General features: G+C 35.7%; 1 protein-coding gene across 3 annotated transcripts in view; it reads right to left on the bottom strand.

Annotated features, from left to right (window-relative positions):
* STK3 (serine/threonine kinase 3) overlaps window positions 1–23,906 on the bottom strand; it is a 314,394-nt gene that overhangs the window by 44,449 nt on the left and 246,039 nt on the right. The gene's annotated exons all lie outside the window — the stretch shown is intronic.

Below are 23,906 nucleotides of genomic sequence, written 5' to 3'. Positions count from 1 at the left end.
TTTGATATTGAGCTGCATGAGCTGCTTGTAAATTTTGGAGATTAATCCCTTGTCAGTTGCTTCACTTGCAAATATTTTCTCCCATTCTGAGGGTTGTCTTTTCGTCTTGTTTATGGTTTCCTTTGCTGTGCAAAAGCTTCTAAGTTTCATTAGGTCCCATTTGTTTATTTTTGTTTTTATTTCCATTTCTCTAGGAGCTGGGTCAAAAAGGATCTTGCTGTGATTTATGTCATAGAGTGTTCTGCCTATGTTTTCCTCGAAGAGTTTGATAGTGTCTGGCCTTACATTTAGGTCTTTAATCCATTTTGAGTTTATTTTTGTGTATGGTGTTAGGGAGTGTTCTAATTTCATTCTTTTACATGTAGCTGTCCAGTTTTCCCAGCAACACTTATTGAAGAGGCTGTCTTTTCTCCACTGTATATTCTTGCCTCCTTTTTCAAAGATAAGGTGACCATATGTGCGTGAAAGAATGCTCAACATCATTAATCGTTAGAGAAATGCAAATCAAAACAATAATGAGATATCACCTCACACCGGTCAGAATGGCCATCATCAAAAAATCTAGAAACAATAAATGCTGGAGAGGGTGTGGAGAAAAGGGAAGCCTCTTGCACTGTTGGTGGGAATGTAAATTGATACAGCCACTATGGAGAACAGTATGGAGGTTCCTTAAAAAACTAAAAATACAACTACCATACGACCCAGCAATCCCACTACTGGACATATACCCTGAGAAAACCATAATTCAAAAAGAGTCATGTACCAAAATGTTCATTGCAGCTCTATTTACAATAGCCAGGACATGGAAGCAACCTAAGTGTCCATCAACAGATGAATGGATAAAGACAATGTGGCACATATATACAATGGAATATTACTCAGCCATAAAAAGAAACGAAATTGAGTTATTTGTAGTGAGGTGGATGGACCTAGAGTCTGTCATACAGAGTGAAGTAAGTCAGAAAGAGAAAAACAAATACCGTATGCTAACACATATATATGGAATCTAAAAAAAAAAAAAATGGTCATGAAGAACATAGGGGCAAGACGGAAATAAAGACACAGATCTACTAGAGAATGGACTTGAGGATACGGGGAGGGGGAAGGGTAAGCTGGGACAAAGTGAGAGAGTGGCATGGACATATACACACTACCAAACGTAAAACAGATAGCTAGTGGGGAGCAGCTGCATAGCACAGGGAGATGAGCTCGGTGCTTTGTGACCACCTAGAGGGGTGGGATAGGGAGGGTGGGAGAGAGGGAGACACGAGGGAAGAGATATGGGGACATATGTATATGTATAACTGATTCACTTTGTTATAAAGCAGAAACTAACACACCATTGTAAAGCAATTTTACTCCAATAAAGATGTTAAAAAAAAAAATCCAGGCAAAAATAAATAAATAAAAGATAGAAAGTAAATTAGTGATTGCCTAGGGGTAGGGGGCAGGGTAGTGATGGCTGGTGGTGCTAGTTTGGTTTTCAGTTAATGAAAATGTTCTAAAATTGATTATGATGATGGATCCCCAACTCTGTGAATATACTAAACAAATATACTAAAAATGAACTGTACACTTTAAATGAGTGAATTGTGAATTACAGCTCAATAAAGCTGTTACACAAACACACATGTACATACACAGACAATTTAGAATATTAAATGACCAAAATCTGTTTCTGGGGAAGAAGCAAATGATGATGTGAAAGTACAGTTGACCCTTGAACAACACAGGGGTTAGTGGTGCCAAGCCTCCACGCAGTGGAAACCTGTATATAACTTAGAGTAGGCCCTCTGCATCCAAGGTTCCTCCGTAAGTGCTGTTCCACATCTATGAATTCAACCAACTGCAGACTGTGTAGTACTGTAGTATTTGCTATTGAAAAAAATCTGCATATAATGGATCCATGCAGTTCAAACCCATGTTGTTCAAGGGTCAACTGTACCAGGCTTCAAATGACTGAAGCAATGTCTTCACACCTAAATTGTTTCCCTGATTCTTAATGGAAAAATTACTAAAAATATAAGGAACTTATTTGCACTTTAGATACATTATAACACATTATAACTCCAAAATGCTCTCCTTTTCAGACAAGAATGTGTGGCTAGCAGTACAGTGATAATAAATAACCTACCTAAGGAAGTAATAGTTAAAATTTCAGAATAAATTTTTCTTAAAAAAGCATTTAGGCAAAATTAGAAGGGAAATATTATAACAACTGAATATCAGAAATGCTCACATAGAAAATGGTGGCAGCAAACACAGAAAAATAGTTATTGAGTAACAGAAGACCACGAGACTGTCATAAGGGTGCAGCTCTATTTACAGTAGCCAGGACATGGAAGCAACCTAAGTGTCCATCGACAGATGAGTGGATAAGAAGATGTGGCAATGTGGTACATATATACAATAGGATATTACTCAGCCATAAAAAGAAATGAATTGAGTTTATTTGTAGTGAGGTGGATGAACCTAGAGACTGTCATACAGAGTGAAGTAAGTCAGAAAGAGAAAAACAAATACCGTATGCTACACATATATATGGAATCTAAAAAAAAGGTCTGAGAACCTAGGGCAGGACAGGAATAAAGACGCAGGGTTATGAGAATGGACTTGAGGACACGTGGAGGGGAAGGGTAAGCTGGGATGAAGTGAGTAGGGTGGCATGGCATATATACACTACCAAATGTAAAATAGATAGCTAGTGGGAAGCAGCTGCATAGCACAGGGAGATCAGCTCGGTGCTTTGTGTCCACCTAGAGGGGTGGGATAGGGAGGGTGGGAGGGAGATGCAAGAGGGAGGGGATATGGGGATATATGTATATGTATAGCTGATTCACTTTGTTATACAGCAGAAACTAACACACCATTGTAAAGCAATTATACTGCATTAAAGATGTTAAAAAAAAAAAAAAGACTGTCATAAGGGTCATTTCGGCCTAGTAAAATGAAAAACTAGATGTGGGGTCTGTAAAGTGAGAGCTGGGGAACTAAAACAATTCAAAAAAAGAGTAAGCCTAGAAGTACGTAAAAGATGGGAAGGAACAGTAATTAGAACTAAGGCTCAGAAAGTCATAGCAGTTAGGGAGACCTACAGCTTAGAATGGAATTTTAAAAAATATATGGAAAAAAAAAACCCTCCCAAATCTTTTAGCTTTCAAATCTCCATGGGAAAATCTGGACAGAGGCAGGAGTAGAGAAAATCCCCATTAACATGTTCTTCTAGTATGAATGGGGCAGGAGGAGGAGGGGGGACCTCTTAAGTAACCTGCTAATGAGGAGAGATCCCAGAAACTAGTTCCTGTGTTCCATTCTGTAGTCACATGTTATCTCTACTGAGTGATAAAACCAGGAGTAGAGGTGAACTCTGGTAGATACTATAAAAAGCATGACATGGCCTTGCCCTTCAAGAGATTTTCTTCATAAAATAAATCATTATTTCATGTTACTATAATAATTTTCCCTTATCATTTTTTGGGGGGATTAGGGAGGATCTTTTGCACTTAAAGAGTTTATGAAGCTAAACTGCTTGTCAAGATCACCAATGACCTCCTTTGTTGCTAACTATTCGATAGTAAGTGATCAGTCCTCGTCTTGAGCTTTAGCAGAATCTGAACCAGCTGATCACTCCCTCCTTTTAGAACAGTTTCCTCACTTGACTTCCAGGATACCATACTCTCCTGGCTATCTTCCTACCTCCTTGATTGTTCCTTTTCAGTCCATTTTGCTGGTTCCTCCTCTTCTCCTCCATCTTTTAACACTGCTATGCTCTGGGGACCAATCCTTAAACCCTGTGGTAGGCTGAATAATAATCCCTCAAGATACCATGTCCTAATTCCTGGAACCTGTGAATGTTACCTTATATGGCAAAGACTCTGAAATGTGATTAAGTTGAGGGTCTTAATTTAAAATCCTAAAGATGGGGAAATCATTCTGAATTATCTGGATGAGCCCTGAATGCAATCACAAGTGTTCCTACATGAGGAAGGGAGAAGGAGATTTCACACAGAAGAAGGGACTACAAAACAAGAAATGCAAGGAATACAGCTCTAATTAGATGTTGAAAAAGGCAAGGAAACAGATCCTCTCTTAGAGTCTCTGAGGGAAGTGTGGCCCTGCTGAAATCTTGACTTAGTCCCATTAGACAGTTTGGATTTCTGACCTCCAGAACCATAAAAAAATAAATTTCTATGCTTTAAACCACTAAGCTTGTGGTAATTTGTTATAGCAGCCATAGGAAACAAGTAATAGTAAACTAATTTAATTGGTAAGGGCTCAGAATGATGCTGCTGTTGAGGGTTCAGAAAGAGATGAGAAACATCTTGTTAGAAACTGAAGAAAAGGTGATTTTTGTTATATTGTGGCAGAAAGCTTAACTAAATTGTGTCTTGCAGTTATGTGGAGAGCATAAGCTGTAAATGATGGACTTGGACATTTAGCTGAGGAGACTTCCAAGCAAAGCACTTAAGTTGCAGTCTGGATACTTTTTACAGCTTATAATAAAATGCAAGAGGAATGAGACAGATTGAGGGAAGAACTGAACAAAAATCTAAGCAAAAAGAAACCAGCAATTGATGATTTGAAAATTCTCAGCCTATCCGTATTTCAAAAGATGTTCAAATTAGGAGATACATTGTTAGAAAAACATGTTCTGGAGAGAAAGTCAAGGATGTGGCTGGACAACCTGTTGCTAATGTTGAAGAGATTAGGTGTGTGATTCATGCATCCCCTCAACCATCTCAACAGAAGCCAGGAACAGTGATGGGATTATCCAGGAAAGATCTGTGGAGAAACTTCTTGTTTAATGGTGTGAAACAATGTGATATACACAGGAGACTCACAAGATTTTTGAGAATGTTATACCAGCAGAAACACTACCTGCTTGGCTTGAAAAGGATCAAGTATAGGATGGAATGAAGGAAGACTTTCAAACTTCCAAAATTCTATAAGCAGGAAACAGGTTGATAAAATACTTAGCTACAAATGTGATACCTTTTAAGAAAAAGGAAGGATGACTCAGAGGGTGGAACATATGGCCCAGAGGGCAAAGCCTCAAGTCACAGAAGATTACTCTCAGGCCTTGAAACCTAGTAAGATTTTCAATACTGGATTTCAAAATTGCTTGGGACCAGTGAGTCCTTTCTTCCTTCCATTGACTCTCTTTTGAAATATCTGTAACTGTTATCTTATGCCTGTCCCACCACTGTATTCTGGGGGCATATAATTTGTTTCCTAGTTCAATAGGTCCATGATGGAGAGGAATTTTGTTCCAGAATGGATCATAACTAGAGTATAACCATACCTGATTTAGATGATGAGATGTGGGACTTCTAAGCTAATAATATTTAGATGAGATTTTGGACTTTGAGTGAATGCTACAATGGGTTGAGACTTTGGAGATGTTGGGTTGGGGTGAATGTATTTTGCATGTGGATACACATGAATCCTTGGGGGCCACAGGGAAGACTGCAGTAAGCTGTATAAAGGCCCCCCAAGATGTCCATGTCCTAATACCTGGAACCTATGAATATTACTTACGTGGCAAAGACTTTGCAGAAGTGATTAACTTAATAATCTTGAGATGGAAGATTATCCTTGAATACCCAGGTGGGCCTTAAATGCAATCATAAGTGTCCTTTTAAAAAGGAGGCAGAAGAAGAATCCACACAGATGAAAAAGGTCATGTGACAGAAGCAGAAGGAAGCAGTTAAGACAGAAAAGATGCTAGTGTGCTCCAGTGGCTTTAACGATGGAGAAAGGGGCTATGAACCAAGGCTTCAAGGAATGCTGCTCTAGATGCTCAAAAATGAAACAGGTTCTCTGTGAAAGCCTCTAGAAGGAGCACAGTCCTGCTGATAGCACAATTTAGCCCTATAAGACTTAGTTTAGACTTCTGACCTCCAGAACAATAAAAAAACAAATTTCTATTGTTTTAAGCCACTAAGTTTGTGGTAATTGGTTACCACATTTTTTCCGACAGCCATAGGAAACTAATACAGATTCCTTCTCTTTTCCATATAAACTCACTCATTTGAAGAGTCCCTTGAAGATCCCATTCAACCTCATGGCTTTGAATACCATCCATATACTGATGACTCTCCAAATCCAGCCTACATGTCTCTCCCAAACTCCCAACTTATATATACAAACAAAGCCCCTGGTATTTCATAGTGAATTAAACAGACTAATGGGATAGAACAGAGCCTCCAAATAGAATCTTTCATATACAGACACTTGATCTATGAGAGATATGGAATTTCACAAAGTGGAGAAAGAATGGACTTTTCAGTATATGATGCCAGACAACTAGTTATAAAATTAGACCCCTATCTGACTCAAAAACCAAAGTGATTGATTTATGTACACACAAAAACATGCACATGAATGTTCACAGCAGCTTTATTCATAACCACTAAAAACTGAAAGCAACCTAGATGCCCTTCAAAAGGTGAATGGATAAACAAACTGTGGTGCATCCATACAATGGAATATTATCCAGCAATTAAAAAAAAAAAGAGCTATCAAGCCATGAAAAGACATGGAGAAAACTTACATGCATATTGCTAAGTGAAAGATGCCAGTCTGAAAAGGCTACATACTGTATATGATTCCAATCATATAATATTTTGGAAAAGAAAAACTACAGAGATAGTAAAAAGATCAGTGATTGCCAGGTGTCTGAGGAAAGAGAGGGAGGGATGAATAGGTGGAGCAGAGGGGATTTTAGAGCAGTTAAGCTATTCTGCATGAAACTATAAAGGTGGTTACACAACATTATGCATTTGCCAAAATCTACAGAACTGTACAACACAAAGAGTAAATCCTAATGTAAACTATGGACTTTAGTTAATAATAATGTATCACTATTTGTTTATCAATTATAACAAATATACCACACTAACAGAAGATGTTAATAATTAGGGGAAACAGGGGTGGAGGGGAGAGAGAGGGAAAAACATGGAAACTCTGTACTTTCTGCTCAACTTTTCTGTAAACCTAAAACTTCTCTAAAAAATAAAGTCTATTAACTACAACAAAACAATGTGGAAGGTAAAACTGTAAAATTTTAGAATTCAACAAATAAGATACATTTATGTCGTTTCAAATATGACCCAGAAAGAGTGTACCTTAACACAGAATACTGAATCCAATTATATTAAAATTAAGAACTTCTATCATAAAAAAAATTACACAGTGAAATAACAAGCCACAAAATGGGAGAAAATATTTGTACCAATATAAGTGAAACAAAACAAAACAAACAACATCCAGAATATATAAACAGCTCCTAAAAAGCAATAAGAAAAGACAAATAACTCTAATAGAAAACTAAAAGACTTGAACAAGCACTTCACTGAAGAGGAAATTAGAATGGCCAAAATCTATGAGAACCACATGAAACTATATTCAATCCCATTAGTGGTGAGGAAAATATGATAATGAAATATCATTTGACAGCCACCAGACTGGTGAAAATTCAAAACCTGGCAACAGCAAATTAATGAAGAGTACTGAGCAATGGGAACTCTTAATGTAAACTGGTACACCTGCCTTGGAAAATAATCGTGCATGATCGAGTGAAGTTGAAGATGCAAATATTCTACTATTCAGCAATTTCTAAACACCTATTGGAAAATACTATAATGAAATTCTTGCACTTGTTCTCTGGGAAACATGTATAAAAATGTTCATAGCAGCACTGTCTGTAATAGCTAAAGATGAGAAATGATTCAAATATTAGTCAATAGAGAATGGATGTATAAAACAGAAAAAAAATCATTTAGTGGAATTCTATATAGCAGTGAAAATGCATAAACTACAGTTTCATGCATCAAAATGGGATCATGATCCTCAAAAGTATACCCTAGAGCAAAGAATCAAATCACAGAAGCATACACAAAATATTATTCCATTTATATAAAGTTCAAATCCAGCAAGACCAAATAATATATTGTCAAATCCAGCAAGACTAAATAATATATTGTTTAAGAATATATACCTTTTTATGGCTAAGTAATATTTCATTGTGTGTGTGTGTGTATATATTATATATATATCATGTGTATATATATATATATCATATATATATCATGTGTGTCTGGCTATCTATAATCTATCTGTCTATCTATCTATCTATCACATCTTCTTTATCCATTTATCTCTTGATGACCACTTAGGCTTCCATATCTTGGCCATTGTAAATAATGCTGTTATAAATACTGGGGTGTATGTATCTTTCCAAACTAATGTCTTCATTTTCTTCAGACATATACCCAGCAGTGAAATTGCTGGATCATATGTTAGTTCTATTTTTACTTTTTTGAGGAACCTCCATACTGCTTTCCACAGTGGCTACTTACATTCCCACCAACAGTGCATACAAAGTGGATGGACCTAGAGGGTATTATACTTAGTGAAATACGTCAGACAGAGAAAGACATATACTCTATGTTATCAATTGTATGTAGAATCGAAAAAATAAAACAAATAAATGTATATAACAAAACAGAAACAGATTCACAGATATAGAGAATAACCTAGTGATTACCAGTGGGGAGAGGGAAGGAGGAAGGGGCAAGATAGGAGTATGGGATTAATAGATACAAACTACTATGTATAAAATAAATAAGAAACAAGGATATATTGACAGCACAGGGAAATACATTATTTTGTAATAACTTTAAATGGAGTATAATCTATAAAAACATCAAATCACTATGTTGTACATCTGAAACTAATATTGTAAATCAACTATACTTCAACAAAAGTTTTTTTAAAAAAATCAACAGATATATATAAATGAAAAAAATATATATATATACACCTGGTTGGTAAAACTACAAAGAAGAGAACAGTAATAACTACCACAAAAGCAAGAATAGTGGATACTGCTATAGGGACAGGAGGGGAAACAGGGGGCTTCTAAGAAACTGTAATTTATATTGCCTAACCTAGGTGGTGGGTATTTGGGCATGTGTATAACTATTCTTAAAACTATACATATAATGCTTGGTGCAAAAAATTTAAGACTATAAATACAAATATAACAATTATAAAAGGTAAAGGTAGAAACAAATATAAATAAAAGCAACTGTAAAAATATAATTTATATATGTTGCCTTGGGTCAAATATTTTAAAATGCTACATACCTTGGCAAAAAGGAGCATAATTTACAGAAAGGGAGTGTATATATTTTCCCTAACTCTCTATGATAAAAAAATTCCAAATATCCATAGAAAAGTTAAAGTAGTAGTATAATGAACACACCCATATAACTTCTGCTTTGCTTCAACTGAACATTTTACTGTATCTCCTCACTTGCTTTCTACACACACACACAGACACACACACACAGACACATTTTCATTTTGAGCCACTGGAAAGTATATGCAGAACATCATGGCACATTACATCTAAATACTTCAGCATGCGTCTTCTGAGCATAAGGTTGCTTTCCTACATTACCACATGCTACTATTGTGCCCAAGAAAATGAACGTTAAGTCTATAAATCACCTAATATAGGGACTATATATTTTGTGAAGAACAGAAAACCTGGGAAACATACACAACAATATGCCTAACTGAAAGGTTACCCATAATAAATTCACTAAATATTCTGAGGAAATAAATATTCACTTACTTAAAAAACTCACCAATATTTCCTATGGACTAAGTTTAACTAGGCCAAGATGGGTGGAGCCAAACTCCCAACAACGTATACCGTTATGAAATTTTTATTTTTAAATAAAAAAATCACAACATGTGGTTTGACACTAGAATGGAATATTTGAAATTAGAACTGTCCAGGAAAACTCACGCTGTGTGATCACTGTAAACAGACTACAATGAGATCAGGGCGGTTCCATTACAAAGTCGGTTTAAAAGAGACCAGGTAAGGAAGCTGTCATCCTGAGCCAGGTCCAGGAAAAATAAGTGTGAAAATTGAGACCCCCCCCATGTAAGATGAACTAGGCTCTTGGGGCATAACCATACACGTATCACAACCAACTTCCTATATATATAGTGAATAGATTTCATTGCCCCAGTATGTAAAGTCCTGAAAAATCCAATTAAAAATATTTCATTTTAGACTTAAAATTATATCTACGTTTTTAAAGAAATACTCTATATTATCTATTATTATAGTTGGCAAATTCCTAAGTCAAAGGAGATAGTCCGTTTAAAATAAAGACTGTTGTAAGAGACAAGGATACTACATAACGATCAAAGGATCAAACCAAGAAGAAGATATAACAATTGTAAATATTTATGCACCCAACATAGGAGCACCTCAATATATAAGACAAATGTTAAGAGACATAAAAAGAGAAATTGACAGTAACACAATAACAGTGGGGGACTTTAACACCCCACTGACATTAATGTACAGATCATCAGACAGAAAATCAACAAAGAAACACAGGCCTTAAAAGACACATTAGACCAGATGGACTTAACTGATACTCATAGAGCATTTCATCCAGAAGCAAAAGAATACCTATTCTTTTCAAGTGCACGTGGAACATTCTCCAGGATAGATCACATGCTGGGCCACAAAGCAAGCCTTTGTAAATTTAAGAAAACTGAAATAACATCAAGCATCTTTTCTGCCCACAATGCTATAAGGCTAGAAATCAACTACAGGAAAAAAAACTGCAAAAGACACAAACACATAGAGGCTAAACAATATGCTACTAAACAATCAATGGATCATTGAAGAAATCAAAGAGGAAATCAAAAATACCTAGAGATAAATGAAAATGAAAACACAACAATCCAAAAACTATGGGACACAGCAAAAGCAGTTCTAAAAGGGAAGTTTATAGTGATATAAGCTTACCTCAGGAAACAAGAAAAATCTCAAATAAACAACCTAACCTTATGCCTAAAGCAACTAGAGAAAGAAGAAACAAAACCCAAAGTTAGTAGAAGGAAGGAAATCATAAAGATCAGAGCAGAAAGAAATGAAAGAGACTAAAAAAATAGAAAAGATCAATAAACTAAACTGGTTCTTTAAAAAGATAAACAAAATTCATAAACCTTTAGCCAGACTCACCAAGAAAATAAGGGAGAGGGTCTAAATCAATAAAATCAGAAATGATAAAGGAGAAGTTACAAACAACACCACAGAAATACAAAGGACCATAAGAGACTACTATGAACAACTATGTGCCAATAAATTGGACAACCTAGAAGAAATGGACAAATTCTTAGAAAGGTACGATCTCCCAAGACTGAACCAGCAAGAAATAGAAAATAAGAACAGACCCATTACCAGCACTAAAATTGAATCAGTAATTTAAAAACTCCCAAAAAACCACAGTCCGGACCAGATGGCTTCACAGGTGAATTCTAGCAAACATTTAGAGAGGAGTTACCACCTATCCTTCTGAAACCCTTCCAAAAAAACTGGCAAGGAAGGACACTTCTGAACTCATTCTATGAGGCGACCGTCACCCTGATTCCAAAACCAGACAAAGATATCACATGAAGAAAAGAAAATTACAGGCCAATATCACTGATGCACATAGATGCAAAAATCCTCAACAAAATGTTAGCAAACCAAATCCAACAATACATTAAAAGGATCATACACCATGATCAAGTGGGATTTATTCCAGGGATGCAAGGATTTTTCAAGATTTGCATATCAATCAATGTGATACACCAAATTAACAAATTGAAGAATAAAAACCATATGATCATCTCAACAGATGCAGAAAAAGCTTTTAATAAAATTCAACATCCATTTATGATTAAAAAGAACTCTTCAGAAACTGGGCATAGAGGGAACATACCTCAACATAATAAAGGCCATATATGACAAACCCATAGCTAATATCATACTCAATGGTGAAAAGCTGAAAGCATTTTCTTCTCTAAGATCAGTAACAAGACAAGGATGTCCACTCTTGTCACTTGTATTCAACATAGTTTCGGAAGTCCTAGCCACGGCAATCAGAGAAGAAAAAAATAAAAGGAATCCAAATGGGAAAAGAAGTAAAACTGTTTGCAGATGACATGATGCTATACACAGAAAATCCTGAAGATGTTACCAGAAAAGTACTAGAGCACATCAAAGAATTCAGTAAAGTTGCTGGATACAAAAAAAAGTTTTTAAATAAATTTATTTATTTATTTATTTTTGGCTGTGTTAGGTCTTCGTTGCTGCGTGCAGGCTTTCTCTAGTTGCAGCGAGTGGGGGTTACTCTTCGTTGCAGTGCATGGGCTTCTCATTGCAGTGGCTTCTCTTGTTGCGGAGCACGGGCTCTAGGCACACGGGCTTCAGCAGTTTCAGCACGCAGGCTCTAGAGCTCAGGCTCAGTAGTTGTGGCGCATGGGCTTAGTTGCTCCACAGCATGTGGGATCTTCCCAGACCAGGGATCGAACCCGTGTCCCCTGCATTGGCAGGCAGATTCTCAACCACTGCGCCAGCTGGGAAGTCCCTGGATACAAAATTAACCACAGAAATCTGTTGCATTTCTACACACTAACAGCAAAACATCAGAAAGAGAAATTAAGGAAATAACCCCATTTATCATCACATCAAAAAGAATAAAATACCTAGGAATAAATCTACCTAAGGAGGCAGAAGACATGTACTCAAAAAACTATAAGACTCTGATGAAAGAAACTGAAGACAACACAAACAGATGGAAAGATATACCGTGTTCTTGGATTGGAAGAATCAATACTGTTAAAATGACCATACTACTCAAGGCGATCTACATATTCAGTGCAGTCCCTAACAAATTACCAATGGCATTTTTCACAGAACTAGAGCAAAAAATTTTTAAATTTGTATGGAAACACAAAGGATCCTGGACAACCAAAACAATCTTAAGAATGAAGAACAAAGCTGGAAGAATCATGCTCTCTGACTTCGAACTGTATAACAAAGCTACAGTAATCAAAACAGTATGGTACTGGCACAAAAACAGACACATAGATCAATGGAACAGAATAGAGAGTCCAGAAATAAACCCACACTCCTATGGCCAATTAATCTATGAAAAAGGAGGCAGGAATATACAATGGAGAGAAGACAGTCTCTTCAATAAGTGGTGCTGGGAAAACTGGACAGCTACATGTAAAAGAATGAAATTAGAACATTCTCTAACACCATGTACAAAAACAAAACCAAAATGTGTTAAAGACCTAAATGTAAAACTGGATACTATAAAACTCCTAGAGGAAAACATAGGCAGAACTCTCTTTGACATAAATCACAGCAAGATATTTTTTGACCCACCTCCTAGAGAAATGGAAATAAAAACAAAAATAAACAAATGGGACCTAATTAAACTTAAAAGCTTTTGAACACCAAAGGAGACTATAAACAAAACGAAAAGACAGCCTACAGATTGGGAGAAAATATTTGCAGATGATGTTACCGACAAGGAATTAGTTTCCGAAATATACAAACAGCTCATACAGCTTAAAATATAAAAGAAAAAACCAACCCAATCAAAAAATGGGCAGAATACCTAAACAGACATTTCTCCAAAGAAGACATACAGATGGCCAACAGGCACATGAAAAGATGCTCAATATTGCTGTTATTAGAGAAATGCAAATCAAAACTACAATGAGGTATCACCTCACACCAGTCTGAATGGCCATCACTAAAAAGTCTACAAACAATAAATGCTGGAGAGGATGTGGAGAAGAAGGAACCCTCCTACACTGCTGGTGGGAATGTAAATTGGTGCAGCCACTATGGAAAACAATACGCAGGTTCCTTAGAAAACTAAAAATAGAGTTACCATGTGATACTGCAATCCCACTCCTGGGTATATATCCAGAGAAAACTCTAATTTGAAAAGATACATGCACCCCAATGTTCATAGCAGCACTATCTACAATAGCCAAAACATGGAAACAACCTAAATGTCCACTGACAGATGAATGGATTAAGATGTGGTATATATATATATATATATACAGTGTAATATTACTCCGCCATAAAAAAGAATAAAATAATGCCATTTGCAGCAACATGGATGGACTTAAAGATCATCATACTAAGTGAAGTAACTCAGAGAAAGACAAATATCAAATAATATCACTTATATGTGGAATCTAAAAAAATGATACAAATGAACTTATTTATAAAACAGAAATAGACTCACAGACATAGAAAACAAACTTATGGTTACCAAAGGGTGTAGTAGTGGGGGGAGAGATAAATTAGGAGGTTGGGATTAACATATACACACTACTATACATAAACTAGATGAACAACAAGGATCTACTGTATAGCACAGGAAACTATATTCAGTATCTTATAATAACCTGTAATCGAAAAGAATCTGAAAAAGTATATATACATATATATATACATATGTATGTATAACTGAATCACTTTGATGTACCCCTGAAACTAATACAACATTGTAAATTAACTATACTTCACTAAAATATATATATGTGTATAGTCATCCTCCTACTGTAATCACCTATCTAGTAGAAAGGTAGAAAAAATAGTTGTGGCTCATACTGTGTGATGCCATTTATATAAAATATCAAGATAGGCAAACCCATAGAGACAGAAAGTAGATTAACGGCTGCCAGGGACAGAGGAGAGGGGGACACTGTGGCAAAATGAGGAGTGACTGCTAATGAGTACAGGGTTTCTTTTTGGGGTAATGAAAATATTCTAAAATTGATTGTGGTGATAGTTGCACAACTGTCTATATACTACAGAAAAAAAAGAATCCAACCTGTTGTATAGTTCAAATGGGTGAACTGTATGGTATATAAATTACACCTCAGTAAAACTGCTATAAAATTTTTAAAAAATACTTGTGGCTGATTACATTTTAAGTTAGTTAAAAACAAGACATAATTTAAGGAAAAGAGTTTAAGAAAATAAATTTAAAATAAAATTCTAACAATTTAGGACTAAGAATTACTATCAAAATCTGACAGAAAATAAAGTAAAATTATTGATAGACATATTCTAAAAAGCGTTCCCAATAAATATTTGAACTGTATGGTCTTGATCTCTTTTAAGATGAAAAAAAAATAGGAAAGGTCCAGTTAAAAACTAAGGATGTAAACGAAGCAATTGACAAAGGATTAATCTCAAAAATATACAAGCAGCTCATGCAGCTCAATATCAAAAAAACAAACTACCCAATCCAAAAACGGGCAGAAGACCTAAATAGATATTTCTCCAAAGTAGACATACAGATGGCCAACGAACACATGAAAAGATGTTCAACATCACTAATCATTAGAGAAATGCAAATCAAAACTACAATGAGGTATCACCTCACACCGGTCAGAATGGCCATCATCAAAAAATCTACAAACAATAAATGCTGGAGAGGGTGTGGAGAAAAGGGAACCTTCTTGCACTGTTGGTGGGAAGGTAAATTGATACAGCCACGATGGAGAACAGTATGGAGGTTCCTTAAAAAACTAAAAACAGAACTACCATATGACCCAGCAATCCCACTACTGGGCATATACCCTGAGAAAATCATAATTCAAAAAGAGACGTGCATTGCAATGTTCACTGCAGCACTATTTACAATAATAGGCAGGACATGGAAGTGACCTAAATGTCCATCAACGATGAATGGATAAAGAAGATGCGGCACATATATACAATGGAATATTACTCAGCCATAAAAAGAAATGAAATTGAGTTATTTGTAGTGAGGTGGATGGACCTAGAGCCTGTCATACAGAGTGAAGTAAGTCAGAAAGAGTAAAACAAATACCGGATGCTAACGCACATATATGGAATCTAGAAAAACGGTACTGATAAACCTAGTGACAGGGCAGGAATAAAGACGCAGATGTAGAGAACGGACTTGAGGACACGGGGTGGGAAGGGGAAGCTGGGATGAAGTGAGAGAGTAGTACTGACATATGTAAAATGGATGGCTAGTGGGAAGCAGCTGCATAGCACAGGGAGATCAGCTCGATGCTTTGTGATGATCTAGAGGGGTGGGATAGGGAGGGTGGGATAGGGAGGGTGGGAGGGAGGGGATATGGGGATATATGTATACATATAGCTGATTCACTTTGTTGTACAGCAGAAACTAACACAACATTGTAAAGCAATTATACTACAATAAAGATATTTTTAAAAAAACTAATGATGTATTCTTACATGCCTTAGAAAATAAGTAAACAAAAGCTCAGGGAAATTGATCTAAAAAATTAAAAAGCTTTCCAAAACTCATCCCATATTTGTCCAATCAAGTCTTTTCCTAATCATCTGCCTTTTTTTTCGTCTAAGAAGTTTGCTTAACGATCTAACCTGTTAGAGATTCAGCATATGATGAAAAGGAACTTCCAGAAAGTAAAATATTCAATAATTATAGGAACAAAATACCTTTTCTTCTCTTCACTTGGACAAAATATGTTTAGACAGGTTGAATGGCAATTTCTTATGTTGTTCTCTAACATATTCCTAAGCAGTCTTAAGGTTGGCAAATCAATGTAAATTTTATTTTACTTTCAAATCCTATAAAAATAACACATGTAATTCATGCTCATAATAATTTCAAATAAAGGTGTGTGTATATGTGTGTGTGTGTGTAAAATGTATATTCACTTAAAAATCTAGATTAGATTCACAGTACTAAAATACTTAGGCTGTTTTATATAAGCTATGTACCCTGTGTTCACTTTGATGACTATCAGGCAGATTATTAATAGGTTATCAATAGTATTTCCAGAACATAGGAAAATATGAATAAGGTTAACATTGAGGTTAGAACAAGTTATTCTTCATATTTTTGAGATTTAACTTGAGATCACATGGCTTAAATATAAATTAATATTTAATGTCTAATTTAAAAATTTTTTCTAGAGTAACATACTAACAATTAAACCTCCTTTTTAGTTTTTAACATTTCATTTATTCAGCAAAAGTATTTTGTGCACCCTCTGTGGGCCTTTTCACCTTCCTTTAGAAACTAACTCAGTCAAGGGATGCACTTGCTCAACATCCCTGTGTTGTGATCTGCTCTCCCCCTCTTCCTCAGAATGAAGAGCATCCTGTTTTATCTATTACGTAGCTGTTATGCTTTAGGGTCTAATACAGTCAGCTGGTTTGCCACCCAGTCAAATCAGATACTTGCAAAATTGGAGCAAACAGCATTTCATCCATCCCCAACTGCCAGCAGCTTTCTTCAAGAATTAATTACTTACAAGATGAATTATAAATTTGATATATTTACTCTCATACTGCTGTTCTCTTATTTGTTCAAATATGAATTCTGGCTGTGAAAAACTGGATTTAAATATTTTGTATAAATGATTAGCAGTTCAAAATATCATTGAGAGCATGTATGAATAAGTCTTACAACTAGTTAGAATTTATTAACAGTTTTTAAAAAATCCTGACGTTACAGTAGCTAAAAAAAGAAGGAAAGTCTGTGGGTGCGGGTAGGGAACATGGGGCCCTTTGGCCTGGTAAAGTTTTTCTAATTATTTGCAAAACTGATTAAGAAATTGGAAAGAAAAAAAATAGCACACATAGCTGTCTTCTGACACACACAAAAATAGGACTTCTGTATGTGTGGTGTGCCTCTGGATTAGGCATTAGGTTGAATTTGACTACTAAATAATACTTAATAGCAGCATAAGAAAATGGTACCTTGTGTCCCCAGTAATCCTTTCTTCATTATAGAAATTATGTATTAGAATGATGACTAAGGAGAATTCTTTCATTTTGCCAGTTTCTTCTCTGATTTTTTAAATCTTTGTGTATAACCTGGACACCAATAATCACAGAATTCATTTTAAAGCCTAGTGCTTTTCTTTCTTAAACCTTTCTTCTGAAATTATTCTAGGTTACCATTTAATAAAATACCTTAATATTGAGCCCTATAAAATTTCAAAGTAGGGGTCTTGAAAGTAAAGGACTAGAAATAGTAATTAATAGTAATTAAATACTAATTAAAACACAAATAAATGAATAAAGTCTACTGAGACAACTGCTTATTCATATGTGTTGCATTTGAATCACTTCAAATGCAATATCTAATAATTTAATATTTATATATCTCACAAATTTTAAAATATAAGATAGTTAATTTTAAAAATACGAAGTAGCTATTGCATATTTTATACACCTGTGATTATTTTTATTTATTAGAGATGCAAAAAATTAAATGAAATTTTGCTTTATTCTAAAAATAAAAAGAACATAAATATGTACACAATCATGCTTAAGTATTTTAAAATATTTTCCCTTAAAGGAACGCTGATTGATGCTACCGTAAATACACGAGGCCAAATATATGGTTAAGTACATCAATATGAAATTCAGTAAGAGTATGAACTGGTATGTTTCTTGAATGCCTTCTCTTATATTGTTACTGTTTCTTTTCAGAATTCATAATGAATTAAAATAATAGCTTCCTAAAAATGATTCAGGGAAATATATGGATGTATAAATACAATCCACTTTCCCCTGGAAATGTATTATCAATCTGAACACAGAACATAGAAGCTAGAATAGAAAAGTCCAATTGTTTTCAAAGTACTTGCTCTGCTGTTAGAAGCTGGTTTTATCTGATACTTATTTTAAATATTAATATAAAACAGGTTTTCCCTAAATTACAAAATAAAGGTGACTAGAGAGAGATATTCATTTAACTTAGAGAGTATGCATTAAATTGTTACCAACATCTAAACTGATATAGATGATACTGTTTTTAATGTTTTAGTTATGAAACAGAAACTGGGATGAAAAATTCCATAAGTATACTTTAAAATAGCCTTTAGCTGTTTAAATGCATGTGATTTTTTTTTTAACCTTTGAGAATAATAACCATAAATGGAGATGATGGTGTTTGGCCTGAATTTTCCTAAGCTCCTTTGCATGACTTCTGTTTATTTTCACAGTTAAAAATGTTCCCTCATATGGAGCCATGGAAATCAGTGATTCCCTATTAGTAGAAAAGGGGCTTGAACTGGAGGAACAGTTGCCCATTTCTGAAAAAGAGTTCAGTGATAAAGGGAGGCAAGGTAAAACTATCATCCCAAGAAAACCACACATACTGTCCACATGAAAATTGTGACATTAGCAGAGACATTCTACAGCAGTTAGAACCAGATTAAGCCAGAATAGGACCCACCATCTTCAGATGACCAGGTTCAGATGATGAGCTCTGCCTCTTCTGTCCTTCCTCTAGCCTGCTCCTCACCGCCTCCCTCTCACTGCCAATCTCTCCAAGAGCTACACCCAGGAGAGGAGAAAGCACGTCAACTGTCTTAAACCACTAACGTCAGCGGTCCTTAACCTTTTTGGCACCAGGGCCCGGTTTCGTGGAAGACAATTTTTCCATGGACTGGGGCGGGGGTGGGGGGATGGTTTCGGGATGATTCAAGCACATTACATTTATTGTGTACTTTATTTCTATTATTATTACATTGTAATATATATAATGAAATAACTATACAACTCATCATAATGCAGAATCAATGGGAACCCTGAGCTTGTTTTCACTTGCCACTCACTGATAGGGTTTTGATATGAGTCTGCAAGCAATCGATTTGTTATGGTCTCTGTGCAGTCAAACCTCTCTGCTAATGATAATCCGTATTTGCAGCCACTCCCCAGTGCTAGCATCACCGCCTCAGCTCCACCTCAGATCATCAGGCATTAGATTCTCATAAGGAGCACGCAACCTAGATCCCTTGCAGGCGCAGTTCACAGTAGGGTTCACGCTCCTATGAGAATCTAATGTCGCCACTGATCTGACAGGAGGTGGTAATGCGACCGATGGGGAGCGGCTGTAAATACAGATGAAGCTTCACTTGCTCGCCTGCTGCTCACCTCCTGCTGTGTGGCCCAGTTCCTAACAGGCCATGGACCGGTACCAGCTGGGGACCCCTGACTTAGGTAGCCTGCCCTGAGACATAGAGTGGGAACCATCAGGTGAGATTTAAATCATACTTGAGCTTGAAATTTTAAACTAGTCAGACTTCTACTAACCAAAAGTGACCAGAAACCTGTAGCATCTGTCCAAAGGCATAGTTAAGGAGCAGAAAAGGGAGATTAGAGAATGTATCCATTGTTCAAAGTATGTTTGGAGAAAAAGCCATTTTAGGTTTATACCCGATGAGTTGTAACTGTTTAAAAAGTGCTTACATTTTAACCTGTAGCAGCAGGAATCATGGTACCAGGATGAATCCTCAAAGAGCTGACAACAAAAAACTTGGTAGCTGAAACTTTCTTTAAGTTCAAGTTTAGGGTGACATACTCCCCAATTAAACAAGTAAAATTTCAGCCATGGTAAATTCTCAAGGGACAGCTGTTATCTGCCTGCTTAAGCTTGACTCAACTTATATCCATATCTGATGAACTTGTGTTCATCAGAAAATACCTCCTAAAGAGTACAAAGCAAGTCAGATAAAGCCGGTCTCCTCTGCTCACTGCTCACTCTTTGCCCATCTTATATTTGGGATTCCCTAGAAACCCACTTTTGGTAACTTTCTCTCCTTACTTCAAGGCTCTCTCTGGAAGATCTCACGTACTCTAAGCCAAATATTCCCAAATCCACAGCTTCATCCTGTATTTTCAACTACCTAATGTACTTATATGTCCTCCAGACATTAAAAACTTAATACATCCACAACAAAATTAGCTCAACCTCCGCACCCAACCTCCGCAACCCCTTCTGTCCTCCTTTTCTGTTCTGTATCTCAAACAATGGCAACATCATTGATCTAATTCTCTAAATCAGAAAACTTTTTCTTCATTCAGCTCCCCTATATACAACTGGTTATCATATCCAGATGATTCTTAAATCTAGGATATTTCTTAAATCTAATCTCTCTTCCCTAATTCCACTATCTTTGTCTTAATCACAAAGGACAGGGAAAATGCTGAGCAGTAAAATTACACATGTAGACAAAACTGCACTTACCACTTTGAACTTAAAGAACTGGTTAGTTAGAAAAACCATCTCAGATGCTGAGATTTTAAACTTAATGCAGCATCCTTAGTGCAGCAGTCACAGCAAAATGTGGAATAGAACCCAAATGAATGGAAGCCTCAGAGTTTCAGTGTGGAGTCAAGAGAAAAAAAAAGTATAAATGACTATAGACAAGGAAGAAATTCTTACAGGTGAGGGCAACTGATGTAAAAAAACAGAAAGAAGCTCAAAGGTTGACTAAGTTATGGAAAATGCTTTAAAAATGACAACAAAAAGGTGAATTTTTAGCATATCTAAAGAGCTGCTGTTAAATGATGACTACTACACTGGTCAGGGTTGGATAATTTATTAATTTCAGTTATTTAAAGAAAATTTTTCTGGAAGACTACACCTATAATTCTGTAATAAAGGAAAAATGGAAGAGTAGAATTTGCAGATATTAGTTGTAATTCACTGATTTCTGCAAATCAAAGGGGAACTTAATTGTATCTTTTTTCTATTATGCCTTATAAGATATGCTAAGGGAAAGTCTTTCAATGTTCACAGTCAGGGTAAGAATGATTAAATGTTTAAAATCAAAGGCAATTTTCAGGAGTTTTGTACCATCATTAAAGTTCTAATGCGTTAAAGACAGTACATTTCTTTTCATCAAAGATTATAATCATGGGCTTCCCTGGTGGCTCAGTGGTTAAGAATCCGCCTGCCAATGCAGGGGACACGGGTTTGAGCCCTGGTCTGGGAAGATCCCACATGCCGCGGAGCAACTAAGCCCATGCGCCACAACTGCTGAGCTTGCGCTCTAGAGCCCGCGAGCCACAGCTACTGAAGCCTGTGCACCTAGAGCCCACGCACCACAATGAAGAGTAGCCCCCACTCACCGCAACCAGAGAAAGCTCCCGCGCAGCAACGAAGACCCAACGCAGCCAAAAAAATAAAATAAGTTAAATAAATTTAAAAAGAAAGATTATAATCATGAAAATGACTATCTGCTTTAGAACTTTCTTCCATAGCAACGATAATCCACAACTGACCACTCATTTCATTTGACTAGTTAGTAATGGCTGGTTATTGGCTTTTTGCATATTTATATATTTGTAGCCTTGACTATTACATAGCTTAATTACCATTCTCGTATTAAGAGAGAGCTAAAAACTAAATCGAAGGCTTGCGGAATTACAACTTGATACTCTAACTCAGGTTCCTGAGACTTTTATAAGGCACCTTAATAAATAACAGCTTTAATTACATCAGTATACTGCATATCAAATTTAACATGCACCATTACTTAAATCACAAAGAAAAAAAAGTTCCTTTGTTAAAAGCCATGTAAATATTTCTTAAAAGTAAATCAATATAATTAAGATATCTCTGTACCAAAATTCTTTTATCTGCTACTGTACGTTAGTTTGATAACCTCTTTCGCTTATCTCTGTAAGATCTGTCTATATTTCTGGGAAGACGTTTCTGCTATTGATGGACAAAATTATAAAACAAAACTAGTTTGGTTTTGAATCAAGACAGCTAAGGTTTTGATTTTTAAAAAGCTGTTATTTACTGGAATGTCTTCTAATCCAAAGGATCCAACCTAATGGAAGTTTTCTACTTTTAATAAATGAGAGGTAGAATGGAAAAAGGTTCCAACCTAATATCAGGACAAGAGAGAAAGGTGTATTAGTTTAACCAGGACAACAAATCTAACAGACCCCAAAAGAACTATGTACTTGTAACTGTGAAAGATTTGTATCAGGAAGTATGATGGGATCAGTTATGGAAAGGGCTCTAACACTAAACTACTATGTATATATTCTGAAAACCTGAATTAAGTATGAAAGTACAAACACACTTTCAGACTTAAAGAAATTTCATTTATGACAGTTAAAGTGAAAAAACTCTTCTATTGTCAATACAAACTGATAACTAGTTCAATCAATCCTCACAACTTATTTGAAATCTAATGGTTTAAGAGGTAAATACTGTGGGGCATCAGTCTTAAATTAAAAGGCAATAAGTTATATTGTCCACTCTATAATCCTAAATTCCACTATTGGTTCTTAACATCTCTTTTCACATAATCACCCAACAGTCTCCACTGCTTACTGACTAAACATTCAAAATGAGGCTATGAACAAAAAGTGCACATAGTCAAAATAACTTCCTCAGACATCAACATTAGCCATAACATATGCTTGGAGTATTAACATCTTTGTTTTAAAATGTAAAGTAGCCAATTTCTCAACACAATCCTCTAGATAAACGACATTTTTAAAAGAATAAATTACCATGAGGAAAGTTTATGCTTTTTAGAACTCTTTTTGGAAGGCCATTTTTCTCTTTGCCATGTGTTTTAAACATCTTAATAAATTCCAACACAGTGACCAGAACCCACACACTGCACCTGTGCTTTCTATCTTAATTAATCCAGTAAGTACAGGCCTGCTCACTTTAATTTGTAAAGAAAATGATGATATAGGGAGTTTTAACTTAAGGCATTAATTACTAAATAAGCAGAATTAGCTTAATGTTTCAGAAGATCTTGCCTAAACACAACCACCAAATAAAATTTCCTGAAATTTTTGAAGCCTTTAACAGCATATTTAGGAATAAGAAAGCAAAATGCTCACTCTACCTTAGGCGGCCAAATGATTTAAATTATACTGAGAAAAAAACAGTGTGGTAGTTTAGAGACACTAAAGTTTTTGTTGCCTTTAACTACTATAGAATCAAATTCAGTGTAGTTGACCGGTGACTATTAACATTTTTTTCCTACTCGTATATAAACACTTATCTTTGAAGAAGGCCACTCTCCTTTCAAAACAAAGGTTATGACGGTCTTAAACGCCTAAGGAGATTGATGGTCAAAATCTTATAAAAATTCTACATGGACCTAGACAATCACATGCTACAACTGTGCACATGCCACACCATCTGTTGGATACAACTGCCAGCACAGATTTCGTGAGCTGGCGAAGGACTGCACTAGTCCAGAATTCTGCA

The sequence above is a fragment of the Balaenoptera musculus genome, chromosome 17 (assembly GCF_009873245.2).
Source record: "Balaenoptera musculus isolate JJ_BM4_2016_0621 chromosome 17, mBalMus1.pri.v3, whole genome shotgun sequence".
Classification (NCBI taxonomy): Eukaryota; Metazoa; Chordata; class Mammalia; order Artiodactyla; family Balaenopteridae; genus Balaenoptera; species Balaenoptera musculus.
This window is presented reverse-complemented; position numbering and strand designations above follow the sequence as displayed.